At 41.7% G+C, this 16,095-nt stretch overlaps 1 long non-coding RNA gene across 1 annotated transcript; it reads right to left on the bottom strand.

Annotated features, from left to right (window-relative positions):
* Positions 1 to 490: 490 nt before the first annotated feature.
* Positions 491 to 14,550, bottom strand: LOC140694994 (uncharacterized). Its single transcript, XR_012070650.1, has 4 exons — positions 14,405 to 14,550; positions 14,132 to 14,228; positions 7,397 to 7,520; positions 491 to 739 (listed from the first exon to the last, which is right to left on the bottom strand). It is a non-coding gene; the product is annotated as an uncharacterized lncRNA (long non-coding RNA).
* Positions 14,551 to 16,095: the final 1,545 nt, after the last annotated feature.

The raw sequence follows: 16,095 nt of genomic DNA, 5'->3' as shown, positions 1-16,095 counted from the left end.
TCTGCCCCAGGGTCCAGGAATGTAATGAATGATTGGGTATTCACAAAGGGTTTTTATGGCCTCATCAGGTAGTTCCTACTTTAAAATGATAGTCTGGAATATATGGTAAAATACGGTGGAATGACTGCTCTTATTTTAGTTTCTGCAAACACTTAAATGGATGGATTTCTATCTCCATTATACAAGCACTGCTGGGTAACCTTTAGAGCCATGTGAGGATCAAATGAAGTGAGTACTTATTAATACTATTACCATGCTTCTACTGAATTAACACTTCAGCAACAGTATAATGGCCACGCTTCTTAACAACTGCCTCTGTAAGAGCTCTTGTAAGTCACAAATAAAAATTATAAAGAAAATATATTAAAATAATAACAATTACAGTTACAACAAATATGTTGTTTATAGCAATGATAGTGTTAGCATCTCCCTCTCATATTAAACAATACCCAACATTGGATTCCTTAGGAAGCAATGCCAATGCATGTTTGGACTTTTCAAAGTCTTCAGCCCATGAAGCCTTTTTACTCACATTGGTCCACCACAGCCAGAATTGCTGTTCCTTGCATGGTGGGCTGCCACGCTGCAATGTCCTGGGCTTTTTCTGGCACCATGCGTCTATACTGGATAGTCAAGTTTCCACATACCCACTCTGATTTGCAATATATTGTTCTCCAGAGCCAACGGAGGGGCCACTGGAAAGAGGCCACAGATAAGGTGGTGAACCCAAACTGAATACCTGTTAAAGGAATGGACACACAACATGGAGTGGTGGATGGATGGAAGGACAACAACAATTCCTCTACTCCTGTAAAGAGAGAGGGGCAAATGGTGAACTAAATCCCAAAGAGAAAAGACATTCATGGTAATAATATTATTCAACAGTGAAAGAATCCAAACAAAAGGCAAATATAAAATCTCTCGGAAGAAGACTCATTACAAACTGTTTCTTTCACGTATATAACCTTAGTAGGAATAACATACTTAAAAATCTTCAACCAATCATAGTTATTTGCTGGTAATAAACTTGGGAATCTTGAAGCATATTATTCACTCTCAGTGTTGATAATACAATCTTGGAAGATGATTTGTCATTGAGGATTAAGAAAAAGAATACTGTGGTTGTATATAAGAATTTAAAAAGGAATAAGGAATGTACTTTTGGGAAAGCTCTGCATAGAGAGTGTTGGAGGAAATGCACTGAAAATAGGCAAGTGAGCAAGCTCCCTTGAGTCTGGGAAGGTGAGTGCAGCACATTCAGAGAGTCTATGAAGTTATTACAAGTCACAGAAAGGTATGCAATTAAAGTGTCTTCCTAAGCAAAATATCCTTCTTCAGGAATTTTTATCTTGATATTTCTATGGTCTGTGTGGTCACAGGAAGTCAAAGTTATGGTGGTGGCTTAGAAGTTCTTTTCTCTCTGTCTGTAATTTACAGGACATTGCTACAGATGGGGCAGCAGAGATCTGCGGTAAGCTGTTCCATGGGGTGGGGGAGCAGTTAGAAATGATAAGGCCAGAGATCTAAAAGACTTTTAGACCCTAACTGGCAGACTTTTAAGTAAACTAGCACAGGTATGTAACTAAGACAGTGGATGAGAGGCAAGTTTGTAGTCCCTTCAGTGTTACTGCTCAGTCAAGGGATAGGGACCACTCTGGCCAGGAATGGCAAGACAGTGGATTGGGTGGATGAGTAGGAGGAGCTGACATTTGCTTCTGACCTGAGAGGCAGGGGTGTGTTGCAGAAAAACTGACAGTGCTGGAAAGAAGTCTCATGTCCACAGCCTAAAAGGAGCTGTCATATTCAGGGAGGTCACAGAGAAAGAACCAGAGTTAGTGATGCCACAGGGTCAGCAGCGTGGCAGCAGTGATATCAGTATATGTTTCCATAACCCACCTAACCCTACATGAACACATCTGCCTACAGGGGGCAGGTAAGTAGCAGAAATATGTGGAGTGGGTGCAGCCACTGGCAAATTGGCAAGTGGACATCTTAATGAAATGCACTGCTCACAGTCACCATATTGGAAAGAGGGCCCCACACTGTCAGATCCCTTTCTTATTCAAGAGAAACTAGAAATTAAGACTTCATTAGCAATCATCCCTCTTCAAACCCAGAAAAGATATCATTTATAATGACAACAAAGGCACAGACTATTCAGAAATAAATTAATGAAAAATGTTAAAATGATTCTGATAAATGACTTAAAAAGAGAAAAAAATGATAATTGAATGAACAGTAGAATGCACCATCCTCTTCAGTTGGCAGACTCAAATTTGGGGGACTTGAACATTTTTTCTCCAAAATAAATTTAGTATCTGAATGCAAATTTAGTTAATAATCCTGAATGGATTTAAGAAAAAATTCTGAAAGGTGATCCTAAATTTCTTCCAGAAATATACACAAATATACAAATAAAATAATGAGGAGGGATGTTTGAATTTGTAATATTAGGGACATTCTGGAAAAGGATAAAATAGGACCAACTGTAGGAGATATTAATCTATGGTCATGGAAACAGTATAGAAATAGTGCACTGAGAGAATGAATGAAATAGAACACATTTCAAGAATAGACGTGGATATTTAAGAGATTTTAGAAATATTATAAAACTGACACTTAAAATCAGTGGATTCAGGTACTGGTGTAATTAGCTAAATCATTAGAAGGCCTGGTACACTGTCCTCAATTTTGACATTAAAATAAATTCCAGAAAATTTTTAATTAAAAATAAAACACTAGAAATAACCCAACATGATTTAATCTGTTCAGATATTCAAGCGAGAAGAACTTTCTAAAAAGCTTTTGGAACAAAGACCAACAAGAGCAAAGGCCTAGCAACTCAGCAAGGCCAGAAACGCCCCCTGTAAAACAAAGCTGACCCTCTCCCAACCCTCTCTCACGGACCTGTATTGCTCTCTGATACTTTCTATACTTTCTTCTTCCCTTTAAAGTCCAGTTTCTTGGAGAAGTGCCTGCGCTGATGACTCCTCCAGGGCTCAGAGCCCTGCATCCCCCACAGCCCCACCACGGCACTGATACAGGAGTTGCACTGCCGGTGGCTGCGTGTTTCAAACCAGTGGGCATTCTCAGCTCCTGTTTATTTGATTACCAGGTAGCTTTTGCCGTGGACAAATATTTTCCTTTCAGTGGAACATTTTCCCCCCTTAATTTTTGTTTTACTTAAATAAATTTTAAAAGCCCAGGCAGAAAAGTGTGTGTGCACATATGCACACACACAGATACACACAGATCTGTTTTTTAAAGGCTACATTAGTGTAGTCCAACTCCGCCTTTTCCTCAGTTTAGACAATTAAAGGTGGGCTTTAGCCCTTGCTTTTATGCCCCACACACCCCCCCTTTCTCACTTCGCTCCCTTTAGTCAGTGTTCAAATTCCTCTTAAGCCAGGTTACAGCCTTCTCTGTGTTGCCTCAAATCGTTTTCTCTCAACTGCACTGCTATTCTTCTTTCTCTTGGTGGACCTCTCTTCTCCCATTTGCCATGTACATGGCCCTTTTCCCCAGGGCCTCGTCTTCAGTCCTCCACCTGGCAGGACTGAATCGCCCCCATGGCCTCACCCACAGCTCCTCTGAGCTCCTGACTGGTGAATCCAGCTTAACAACGGACATCACTCCTTATATGTCCCATAGACACTTCGCACTCAAAATGACACACACAGAACCATCTCCTCGAAACCAGCTCCTCTCCTTACACTCCCCCTCCAGATCTGCTCTCCGGATGGGTCACTGGAAAGTCACCTCAGCAGCTCTGCGGCCCGCCGCCCCGGCCCTCCAATCCCCACTGCAGCAGTCACCACTTCTGCCGCCCATGTCTCTCTCTTTCTGCCCACGGCCTCTCAGCAGGCGTGTGCCATTTGTTGTCTGGGTTACCTGCGTTGGTCCCCGAAATATCCTTTCCCCCCAAAATATGGGCCTCTCCCCCTAAAATAGTATCTTCCATTCTGCTGCCAGAATAACCAGATATTCTGCAACATAAACATTATGCAATTCTCTTACTTACAAATAATCCAATATATCCCTGCTTCCTTAAGGATACATTGAAGTCTAAGCACACAAGGCCCATCGTGACAGAGGCCTTGTGCACCTGACATTCCCACCTATGGATCCTTTGTTCTAGCCCTACTTGTTGTTCTTCAGTCTGGCCAAGCCGCTTCATGCTGTGTACACATATATGTCTCCACCTCTCTGCATGAAGTGTCCACTCCCTCTACCACAAAATAGAGAGCTAACGTCCTTTCACCTTTCAAGATTCAGTTCAAATATTTCCAGCTCTAGGAAGTCCAATTTGTGTTCACCTGCTTAGCAATCCATCAACTACTCGCCATGCCTCGCCTAGCCTGGGGAATGCAGACACCAAGTCTTACCTGTTTTGGTCTCCCCAGCAGGTGATACAGTGTTTGGCATAGCAGTGCTCAATGCTTGTTGGTTGGATAAATGAATGAATCAGTAAAGAGATGAGAGTTCTAAAATCGCCCCCAGTTACTCAGCTGCCATTTTGGGAAGTTCATTCTGCGGAGTTAAGGAAATGTGAGTGCAGGTGGTGGGCAGACAGAACAGTGGTGAGGGCGTGGGGGAGACAGGCCTGGTCCTGGAGAGCGCAGGATAGGCGTGGGTGGGAGAGCACTGGAGAGAGAGGGAATGGAGGGGGCGGGTGCAAGGAGATGTTGAAGAACAACTGATATTAAATGCAGTAAATTAAATGGAGAACATAATATATGAAGGGGAAATCAAGTTAACAAAGCAAGGGTGGAAAAGGCAGTACCAGAGATGAAGAGCTCTCACTTCATCCCTCACAGCATTTCACTTATGGCACCTGCCCTCTGGGAAGGCAGCGTCAAATTCTTGAGAGACTGGTGTTTGTGCTGTGGGTGCTCTAAGTACAAAACGGTATCTTATGGCTTCCAGATTTTAAGACTGATAGATAATTTCTCTTATGTCCCATGTCTGAGTTCTCAGGCAGCAGGATCATTCGCTGGTGGGGGGAGAGATATTGTGGTTAACAACTCAGGGTTACTCTAATAATCTCAAAGGACAGTGGGGAATTCATGAAAACAAATAAAAGAGAAATTTCACTCAGAAAAAAACCATATGTCATATAGAACTTTGTGGGGGCATTGGGGGCAATGTTACCGCCACCTCATCTAACAGTTTTATTTGAGTGTGTTGAAACTCCAAGCTCAAGTCACTTAAACAAGTAGGAGAACCAGGGTCCAGGCTGTGGTGCTCCAGACATGGACGGGAAGATGAAAAGCCTGACTACTGCCTCCGACAGGATCAGTCCAGTCGGGGAGTACAATGGACATGGACACGATCACACACCATCAAGACAAGAATCAAGTGCAATTCATGCCTAGACAGGAGAGCAGATAATCTCTAAATAGTGGAGGGGTCCCTGCCAAGGCTTGGCAAGTGTCCTTCCAGGCAGAAAAGCAGAGAAATATAATTCAGGCGAAGGAGACTAAGGTTGGTGGCTGGGTGCAAGGCCTAACGAAGCACAGATGGAGGGCTCCAGGGTCATCTGTCAGTAGCTGTTCCCCTTCAGCAGCTAAGAGGCATAACTAAAAAGGCAGGTGGGGTGTCATTAATGATCATGGGGAAAACTGGGAGGAGGAAATTGAGGTCAGGAGATCACCACCAAAGGCAATTTATTTTAGAGGAACAAAAATAATTCAAAAAGCACTTGGAAATTCTATCTCCCATGAATGAAAAGAACACAAAATAAGTTTCACTCCAGCGTTGAATACAGAATAACAGACTGCCTACTCTCAGAAATGGATTGAATTTTCTAATTCATCAGGGATTATTTAGATAATAGGAAAACGAATAAATCTGAACAATCTCTCTAGAATAGCTGTTACTCCATCCTGTTATGTAGGGTAGAGTTAGGCTGAATTATTTAATTGATATTTTAATGAGACTATAAATTTCTAAAAGCCTTATCAATTTCTCCCAAAAGCGTACAACTTTTCCTTTCATGACATTTATTTGACTTAATTAGAATAACTTTTTTCCAAGGCTTTTTTTGTATGTGTTAAAATACCTAATGATATGCTGCCCCCAGAATGTTGTTGCTATTATTAATACTGATAATAGCCCCAATAAGACATATTTACAATTATGACTCATTTTGGAATAACAGGTCATTGGTTTAAAGTCCTTTTGAAAATAAGAAGAATAAACGAACATAATTACTACACCAGGGACAGCAGCTGCACCCTTAATGGAACCTGGTCACTAAACACAACAAAAGCAAAGATGAAACTCAAATCAGACACCAGGCCACAAAGCATAGCTGACTGAAGATGCCACAAGATGACCTTTCATTCACCGAGGGAACCAGATGCATTTCTATGTATAATGTATATTGTTAAAAGCAATTATTTTATATAAAGAATGTAATTTAGGAAAAAGAAAACTCCATCTGTAGACTTATAAACAGGAAGCACAAAGGGGTGCCTTTGCCAACAAGAACCTGCATGCATAAATGCAAAGCCTACTGACAAAAATCCTTTCCTGTCTCCTAAGCTTAAAAAAAAACTACTTCAAGGCAGTGGTGAGCTGAAAGGGCTCAGATAAAAAACGTGCACATCATCAGCCTTCTAGTAGATAAAAGTGCGCCATGCATAATAGAAAAGATAACGTTTCCTATGGAAATCTATTTTGAGATTCAACAATTTAAAGGCAACTGAGAGCTCAAAACCAAGTTCAACCAAAGAGGAACAGAGCCCAAGCAAATGTACAGAAATGGACAAAGTCATTGGAGAAGGAGGGGATCTGTGTTCTACCGATACTCCAGATCAGCAAATTCATCCTGAATTCAAGCCAGTGATGTGACATGATGTCACTCAAGGAATCAGGCAGAAACCATCAGCCAGAAGAAATAGGAACAATATCAAAGGCAGGTGTGAGATGTGGAAGGGGTGACCCTGTGAACCTTGCTGCAATGAGGCAGGATGTGCTTGCGGGCTTTCTGCACAGGCTGGCTGGCTCACATGACTCTATTTAGAAGGATATCAGCCAACAGCTGTGCCACACGGGCTACAGCCTGAGCTGAGTCACATCTAGTAACGGTTCTGAGTTCATCCTTAGACGACATGACCAGAAGGATCTGAGAATCAATGGAGGAGACGTATCTGAATGAGTATTCCATTTCATTCCTTGGCAGTAAATCTTCAGCTTTGTGCAACATAAATATTGACAAAGATACACACAGGCACCCTATTTGAAAGCCTGACTGCATAATTGCATCTAATCGAGAAAAGCGGGCTCCGTTTCAGTATGCTAGGACATTGTTTGGCTCGGTAACCAATGCTTCTGAGACCCAAAGCATACTCTAGTATAACCGACAGCACAGAAATCTCCATTGATGACTTACTCATTTCAGGGTATTCATAAAATAACCCCAGTTTGCCCATGGGATACAGATGGTTTTCCCGTTCCCATCGTGGGTTGGTCTGTTCTGCTCCCAAAACTGTGGCATCATTAGATTCATGATCCAGCTGTCAAACAGATCAAATTATAAGGCAGGATATTATCAGACCAAGGTCATAAAGGTATTACTGATATCTCAAGCTGAACACATCATCTTCCCAAGAATTTAATTTCTTGTTTTCAGGATAAATTTCTTTTTATTGCTGCCTCCCTACCCTCAAATATTGTGAAAACTAGTCCTGACTACGTGCCTTGGGTTTACCAAAATTGTAACGACTACTACTACTTTATCTCCTACCTCCTTTTCAGGTGTTCATTTTAGCTTTTAGAAGATGCCTTCCCTCATTTGTCTTTTTTACCCCCACTTCTCTCCTATTATCCACCATGGCCTTTCCAGTCTGAAAGTCGTCAGAGAAAATAAGTAAAAGAAAGAAATACAGGTTCTGTGAGCTGGTGATAAGTGCTGTGGAGGAAAATAAAGGAGAGCAAAGAATGTGTGCTAGGGAGGAGTGGGGATGGGGCAGTGACCTTTGAATAAGGCAAAGACTGAAGCAAAGGGGTGGGCAGAGGAGGGGCAGAGGAAACAGTGATCACAGGCCTGGAGGTCCCTCACGCTGGACAGACAGCATGGAGACTGGTGTGGGCCACAGTGAATAGGAAATAAGTGGTGGTTTTGGGGGTGGAGCCTTAGAGGCTGCCGTGAGGATGTGGGCATTTTTCCCTTTGAAGGAATTGCGGAGCCATGGAGGGTCACCGAGCAAAAATGTGATACTCTAATGTTGGATAGAACAGGTCCAAGACCCTAATACAAGCTGAACAAATCAAGGGACAAAGAAGTGACATGCCACCTCAAATTCAGTGCAGAGCTTGAAAGAAACACAGCCTCGACTCCCAGCCCAATGCTCTGTCCCCTTCTGGATGCTGTCCCACAGAGCTGTCTCTAAAGTTATGTTTTTTCCTCACTCAGAGGCTTGTGGGCCAACTGAATGCTTCCCCCTTTTCAAATGGCAATTTATCCTGAAAGGAAATCAGAGTTGGCAGTGAAACAAGGCATGGACCTGTAGCCTACAGAGCTGTTGTCCCTGAAAGCAACAGCTGGCGCGTGGTTTACTCGTGGAGTTCAGCAGAAGAGACAGAGCAACAACAGACAACTTAGCATCTGGCTGAGTTTCGGCTGACTGCACTGCACGTTTGGATGTATTTCAAATTTGGACAGTGAGGCGGCTTCACACGAAAGGCAGGTGTATACATCATACATGCCCACACGTCTGTATGCATACACACGTAGACACACACAGAGCATATGATGTGACTTGTAAAGAGCTGCCTCTGCTTGGTTTCCCACGGCCTCTAATTTCAGCATTAACCTTTCACTGGCCATGCTCCCAGGTTTGCTACGAGATTTCTTTGCAATGGAACATGCCCTTCGCTTCACAAACGTTCCCCAATTCTTTCAATGACATTAGGGGAAGAGCAGGGAGCCCTGGGAAATGCTGGGGATATGGACTCGAGATACCCCTGAATCTGAATCCACACTTCATGGCTTATTTGTTATTTAACTTTATTTACATTCAAAATGCAATTGTTGCAGATCTCAGAAGATGATTTACACTCACTGCTATGGCAGAATGTTGCGGTTAGTAGACTCACCACAGGATCCTCTTATTCAACACGTTCTTCCAATATTTCAGATATTACTGTATCACAAATGCCCATTTCTATATTTTGATATCTGCTTTTCAGTATAATTATCTTTCTTCTTTATTCTCTATATATTATGATTTTAGAACATTTTTCTGAGAAGTGTTCCACAGGCACTGTACATATGATACTTGGATAAAGAGATCCTGGAGATCAAAACCACATTTAAATCCTTAGATAAACTCAGCTGTGTCATATACATGGCTAGGTTTAGTCTGCTTACTTTGTTACTTTGTTTAGTAATTTTTGTTTCAAAGAACAAGATCCTTCTGTATAGCACAGGGAACTACACTCAATAACTTTTAATAGCCTTTAGTGGAAAAGTATATGACAAGGAATATATATATATATATGAGCCACTATGCTGTACACCAAGAATTAACACAATATTGTAAACCAACTATACTTTCAACAAAAAAAGTTGAAATAAAATTGAGAGATGAAACTTCCACTGCCCAGACTGCTGTCACGATGAAACGATTCAAAGCAGGCCAGGTATTAGCAACCCCCCTGACACAGCAAAACCCCATGTGGGATCTTCCTTTTGAGCAGCACTGGCTATCCGGCTGTGGCCACCTGTAAATAGGGTTGAAGTCACTTAGACCCTTGGCTTGGGATCACCGTGGCCACAGGGGTGGGGGTCACTGCAGCACCTACGAGAATGACGGGGCCAGCCTCCTGCTGAAGCCGCTCCCCAGGCCACAGCCCGGAGCGCTGCAGGCAGGTCTGAGGTCCGGCCGGGGGCGCGCAGCTCCACAGCCACTCGGAGCCCTGCGGTGCGGGTGGCGCTGGGACTACGCTCGTCCATCACCCTCCCTGGCACCCAGACTCGGGATTCTCCTGGGGGAATTTTTCTCTGCCTCATACTTCCTGTCTCAGCATTTGTGGAATCCGGTCCATGCCACAGGGAAGCAGGGCTTTTACCCTCCGGGACCCAAATCCATCACTGTATGGATCCAGGGTGAAACTTCCATGTTAAATCACCTGGCGCTCCCTTCTTGTGCTGAAATGCCCTCCCCTGTCGATGGCATTAGGTCGTATTAGAAGTCCCGACTTGCTTGTCCTTAGCTAAGACTCTGAGCCTCTTGCTCAGTCTTCCTGAGTGGAACCACTCATCTGTGGCAGAAAAGCTTGGGCTGTCGTCCACCCATCATTGTCCTCGGTCTTTTGGGTTTTCTGTTGGGTTATGGTTCTCGTGCAGGGATATCAATTTGCACATGAGAAGCAACTGTAGACATTTTAGAAAATACAGACACTGGATCCTCCCCCCTCTCCTGCCAAGGCTGGAAGCTTTCTCCCTCTAGCAGGGGTTACACAATCATTTGCTTGGGAATTGACCACACATATTGGCATAATCATAGTAAATTGCCCTTTACTCTGTGCTTGCCACGTGGCATTTTCTACTTCATGTTGTCTTTGCACCTTCATTATCACATTTAATCCCTGCATTATTGATTATCACCATTTCTGTTGAGGACACTCCTACTTGCTAATCTTGAATACAAGTATCTTTGATTCTCTTAATCTATTTCATTCCTGAGTTTCCTGTTCCTGAATTTAAAGAGTGAATTATGGACACATGTAAATAAGATTCTCTTATTATATGTATCTGACTCATCCTCTAACCAAATCATATCTGGAGAAGAGAGATTTTCTCTTTTAAACATTTGTTTTTCTTATTATATAGTAGTGCATACACATAGTGGAAAATGTAGAAAACATATAAAGTAAGAAAATTACAGCCATACATTATGTAAACACCAAAGGACAATGCTATGTCATTTGGGGCATTTAACTATTTTTCTTAATATTTTATCATAAAATTTCCCTAGGAAAGTTGCTTAACCCTGGAATTGTACTAGCCTTTTGTCCAGTACAGAATAACATTCCCAGAAATGACCCCAACATCAAAATAGTATGTGAGGCTGGGAAGGCCACAGGGCACTCAGCTTATTCTCTGAGTCCTACAAAGAATGCTGTTAATTCACTGATTTTACACATTCGATGCCTGTGAGTCACTCACTCACTCAGCTGGCTCGGACTGAGACCTACTTTATACCAGTGCCAATCCAAGTGCTGGGGAGACCCCAGAGGGAGCCTGGATCACGGCATCACTTTCCTTCATTTGCTCCCAGAATCCTACTCAAGAACCCCACATGGGATTGGGGGGGTGGAGGCAGGTGAGATATGGTGAAATTCATTTCATTATGTTCCTTTAGACATATTCAAATAGCATGAAAATAGTAGCTAATTTTGATAAGTTTTCTTTTCCCTTCCTATGTATTTTTGAGAATGGGTATAGTTTTGGTGCAGCAAGAGTAATTGATAGATCTTTGGTATGGTAGGATTTTATATGAAAAATTAAGAAGGAAACTGCACTTATACAAAGAGAAGTGGCAGTGAGGAAAAAACAAGCCACCCTTGAACTTGGCTACAATTCAGAATTCCTGGTTTTCAAAAAAGGGAAACAAAATTCAAAATAAATTCCCTAAATATTTTAGCCCATAGTAGAAATACATGGAGGCAAAGTTCAGCTCACTGGAACCTAGAACAATGTGCTTATTTAAGCGAAGGTATAAACAGACCACAGATACTATAATGCATCCTTTACTTTAAACTAGTTCATGTGAGCAAGTTTCATTTCACATGAATTGCTCAGTACCAGTTTAGGAAATATATCCTCCTTGATTGGTAAAAATAGCTCACAGATAACCAGATTCAACAAAATTTATTGTTAAATAATTTACTTATTTCCTTCAGGAAATGCTTTTGAGTAATCTGAGTTAAGTATTTCCTCTATCTGCTGTATTTCTTTTCACAGAGAAAAGTAGTATTATTTGCACATGACCTACTTTTACTTCTCTGGAAATATCTGACTGTGAGCTCAGGGTACGGATTGTCTACTGCACAGTAGGGAAAAAGAAGATTCATTTCACAGCGAAGATCAGAATCTTTTTTTGAGGGGCGTGGTGAGCTGGGGGACAAGGGAAATGCCTTTGTTTCGAGACAGACCCCAGTAATCCATACTGAAGCTGAAAGATGAAGCCATTATGAAGAAATGTGGAAGGACACACTGACACGCAAAGGTGTTCACTCTGCAAAAACAGAAAGAAAGAAAGAAAGAAAGAAAAAATAATTTAACTGCCCTATAAAGAGAATGGACAGAAACTTGGTAATAAGCTAGAGAGAAGGAAGGTTAGTGAAGGGAGGAGAAACAATGAAAGGGAACTTGGATGCGGTGGGCAGAAGAGCAGGTTTCTGGAGCCTACAATGAAGGATGATAAGAAAAAATAAAGTTTAAAAAAGTTACAAAGTTTAAAATAGTTTAAAAATTAAAAAGCAAAGTTAAAAAAATAAATATTTTTATAGTGGCATGGAAGATTTTAAAATGATGGAGGTTTTTTATTTCAAAATTCAAGTTGTTTGAATTTCTCCCCCATTCTCCAAACAACAGTAAGACCTGCTTGTGTAAGTGGTTTTGGGGGACACCACAGAGAGGGGCGAGCTCTGCAGTTAGGTTGGCCAGGAGCAGAATGCTGGTGTGGAAGGCAAGACAGAAGAGAGTTCAACAGTTTCATGAAAACAGAAACTCAAAGCCAGAAATTATCTTAAAATGGTTAGTGTGGTAGGCAGAAAAATATTCCCCCCCAATATGTCTATGTCCTTATCCCCAGAACATAGGAAGAGGTCAGATTCCCTGGCAAAGGGGGCCTATGGTTGCAGATGTGGTTAAGGTTGCTAACCAGTCGACTCTAAGAGAGACCAGCTGGATTATAGATTTGGGCCCAGTGTAATCACCAGGGTCGTTAAAGGAGGAAGAAAGAGGCAGAAGAGGGGAGAGAGGAGAGGAGATCTGACCACAGGTTCAGAGTCAGAGGCACACAACCATGCTGACCTTGAGAATGAGAAAAGAGGTCACAGGCCAAGAGACGCAGGTGGTCTCTGGAATCCAGAAAAGTCAGATACAGGTTCCCCTGAGGCCTTCAGAAAGAGCCGTGCCAACACTTTTACTTCAGCAGGCTTCTGCATTCAAGAAAACTACAAGTTTAAATTTGCGTTGTTTAGTAGAGACTTTTTCTTTTCTCTTCCTACTACCATGACGTTTGGGGATACTTGTTACAACAGCAACAGAAAGTGAATAGAGTAAGCTCCTTGAAATGTTCAGAAATTGCAGATAACACTGGACTGTCCACTTTGATGTGGGATTGGGCTTATGTGAAAATCAAAAGGACAGTGTGACCTTTGCTAACATCTGCTTTTCTCATTTTAGGAAGAGAACAGTAAGTCAAAACCTCTGTTGTTATTATTTTAGACAAGTGTCTCTTAAAACTTTATGTAACCCTGTGCCTTAGGACCCTAAGAGAGTCTCTTCTTAGAAGAACATGGATTCAGAGAGATAGTGTCTTACATCTGAGTCCCACAGTGGTCTCTTATTGGCAATGAGAGCTTGGGCATATCAGTTACCCTCTTTAAGCCACAGGATCTTCATTTGCAAAAGGAAGATAAGAATAAGGATTGTTTGGGTGATTAACTTGTACACACACACACACACACACACATACATATATGTACAACATTTAATACAGTGACTAGCACATACTAGGCACTCAACAAATTCCTGTTATGGATTTTTAAATGCATATATAAAAGGAGGAGAAATTTGCAGGAAATTGTGGGAAAACTAAGTTCATGGCCCCAAAAAGGGCCATCTCTCAATGGGCTCTGATCAGTCAGTCCCCAGTGGTGGGCTAATAAGCAGAGACTATAGCACTTGGGGATTTATGTTAAACATAAAAAGGAAGGTATTTAAACATAGTTATTAAACATCAGGTACGTTTATACTTTTGGCTGGATCATCTTATCTGGAGAGATTTAATAAGCAGAGAGTCTCCACTGTTCTAGAGTTGGGCATGCAGGAAAATGATGTGGGTGGGTGGGCCATTCTCACCCACCCAAGATCACATGACTGAGTACTCACGGAATTAACACCTCTTGTATGTTATTACAGATGGGCTGTCCTCCCATGATTATTGTCAGCTGTGTCATCAGTTCAAGGAGACATCACATGGGTCACACTGGAATATTAGAAAGAAAATCTCATTTAAATTTTAGATAGTTCTAACATGAAATAAAGTCATTATTTTATGCCTAAAAAAATCTAAGGAGCAGAGAGTAAAGACACTCTTCATTGGGCAACTAAGAGAAAACCTGAAACAGGTTAGATTGTCAGAACACATAGCTGTATTCACACCTCTTCATTTCTGTATTTTTACAGCCAATACACCAGATCTCATGGATAAGTCACAAATCTGCCCTTAAAGAATGTGATGTAGAAACACGTGGAGTAGTAGTTGACAAAATGGAACAAGAACACCTTCATGGCTGGGTTGTTCTCATAGTCAGTCTGGTCCTTGGGATCTCTGCAGCTAGAATAAAGAAAAGGTAAGTCTGTAAAACTGTGAACGGCTTTGAGACCCTATTCAAAGCCACGGACACATGAGTTAACACATTTAATATGTGTGTGTGTGTGTATATATATATATATACATATATACACACATACACACACACAATTCACACTGTTTTCATACCAGCTGTTTTGAATTTCTTAACATATCCACTATGTTAATTCCAACTGTACACACTGTTGTAAGAGTTTCTCCCACTAAGAAAGTGATATCCCACAAGGCAAAAAAAAAAAAAGTCACCTGTTCCTTAAAATTTATAAGCACAACAGTATCCAATGGGCAAGAACTGTCCTCTGTTAGGTGTAATTTGAAAGAAAGCTACTTCTAAACATCCTGCTAGATAATATTCTCTTGTCTCCCTGAAAGGCAGTAAGGTAGGACTATTGAAGAAGACAAACAAAACACGGGGCAACTTGCTAGAAGCATTTGGGGAACATAAAACGGGTCATCCTCCTAGTTCAGAATTTGAATTGGTCTTAGTATTTTCAGAAGATGACCACTGAGCAGACCACTGGGAGGACCACCCAGCCACATGCAATGTGTTGGAAGCACTTAACTTAGGCCGCTAAGCCGCTGGGTGGGATACAAGCCAGAGAGAAGAAACATTTATTATAGAAGCTGCAGCTGATGAGAATGGAGTTACACTAACAGGAACAGCATGGGGGGAAGACACATAACAGTGTGATTACTTGTCCTCTCCGTAACGCGCAAGCAAATCTGCCACTGGAACCACGACCCTCTTCCACTTATTTGCAATACAGAGACTATTTACTTTCAACAACAGGGTACATTATCTAATGTAATTGAAATTATTATTAAGCACTGACATATTTACACAGAGCTTGGACATTCTAAAGCTTCCTTTGTCCCTTTTACTAATGCAAAAATGGAGCTAATTCACTTCTCATATAGGCTAGAGAAAATAGGTTTGCAGTTGAAGTTAACTAAAGACTGTAATGTACTGCAATTGAAGTGCCTAAAAGATAGTCTCTGTTTTGACCTGGTTCTAAAACTGGTGTAGAAATTATCTCAGCTGCAGGAGGAGCTTACCAGAGTCAGTCATCATGATTGCCACTTTCTCATATATGGCGTTCAGGGTCACCATGATGATAAAACTGATATGGGAAGCAGTGATGGGCGTGGCCCACCTGCACAGTCAGGTACTTTTGGATTGGGTCTGTTCCATTCAGGTTCTTGGGAAGTTTTGCAGGAAATACAATGAACACTGAAAGTCCGTAGACAATGATCCCAATAACTGAAACAATGGTTAACAGGACCTGACAACCCAAGAACCCAGCAGCATGAGACTCACTAATGATCGTATTTTTACACAGAAAACTTGCCCCCAACCCAGCTTAAACAGAAAACATGCATGTGTTGTAAACTTCACATAAACGTGAGAAGTGATATAAATCGCACGTAAATGCCATAAGAGACGTGAATATCTGTCATGTTAAATTTTAGGGGAGGAGGA

This window comes from Vicugna pacos, unplaced genomic scaffold (assembly GCF_048564905.1).
Source record: "Vicugna pacos unplaced genomic scaffold, VicPac4 scaffold_117, whole genome shotgun sequence".
Taxonomy (NCBI): domain Eukaryota; kingdom Metazoa; phylum Chordata; class Mammalia; order Artiodactyla; family Camelidae; genus Vicugna; species Vicugna pacos.
This window is presented reverse-complemented; position numbering and strand designations above follow the sequence as displayed.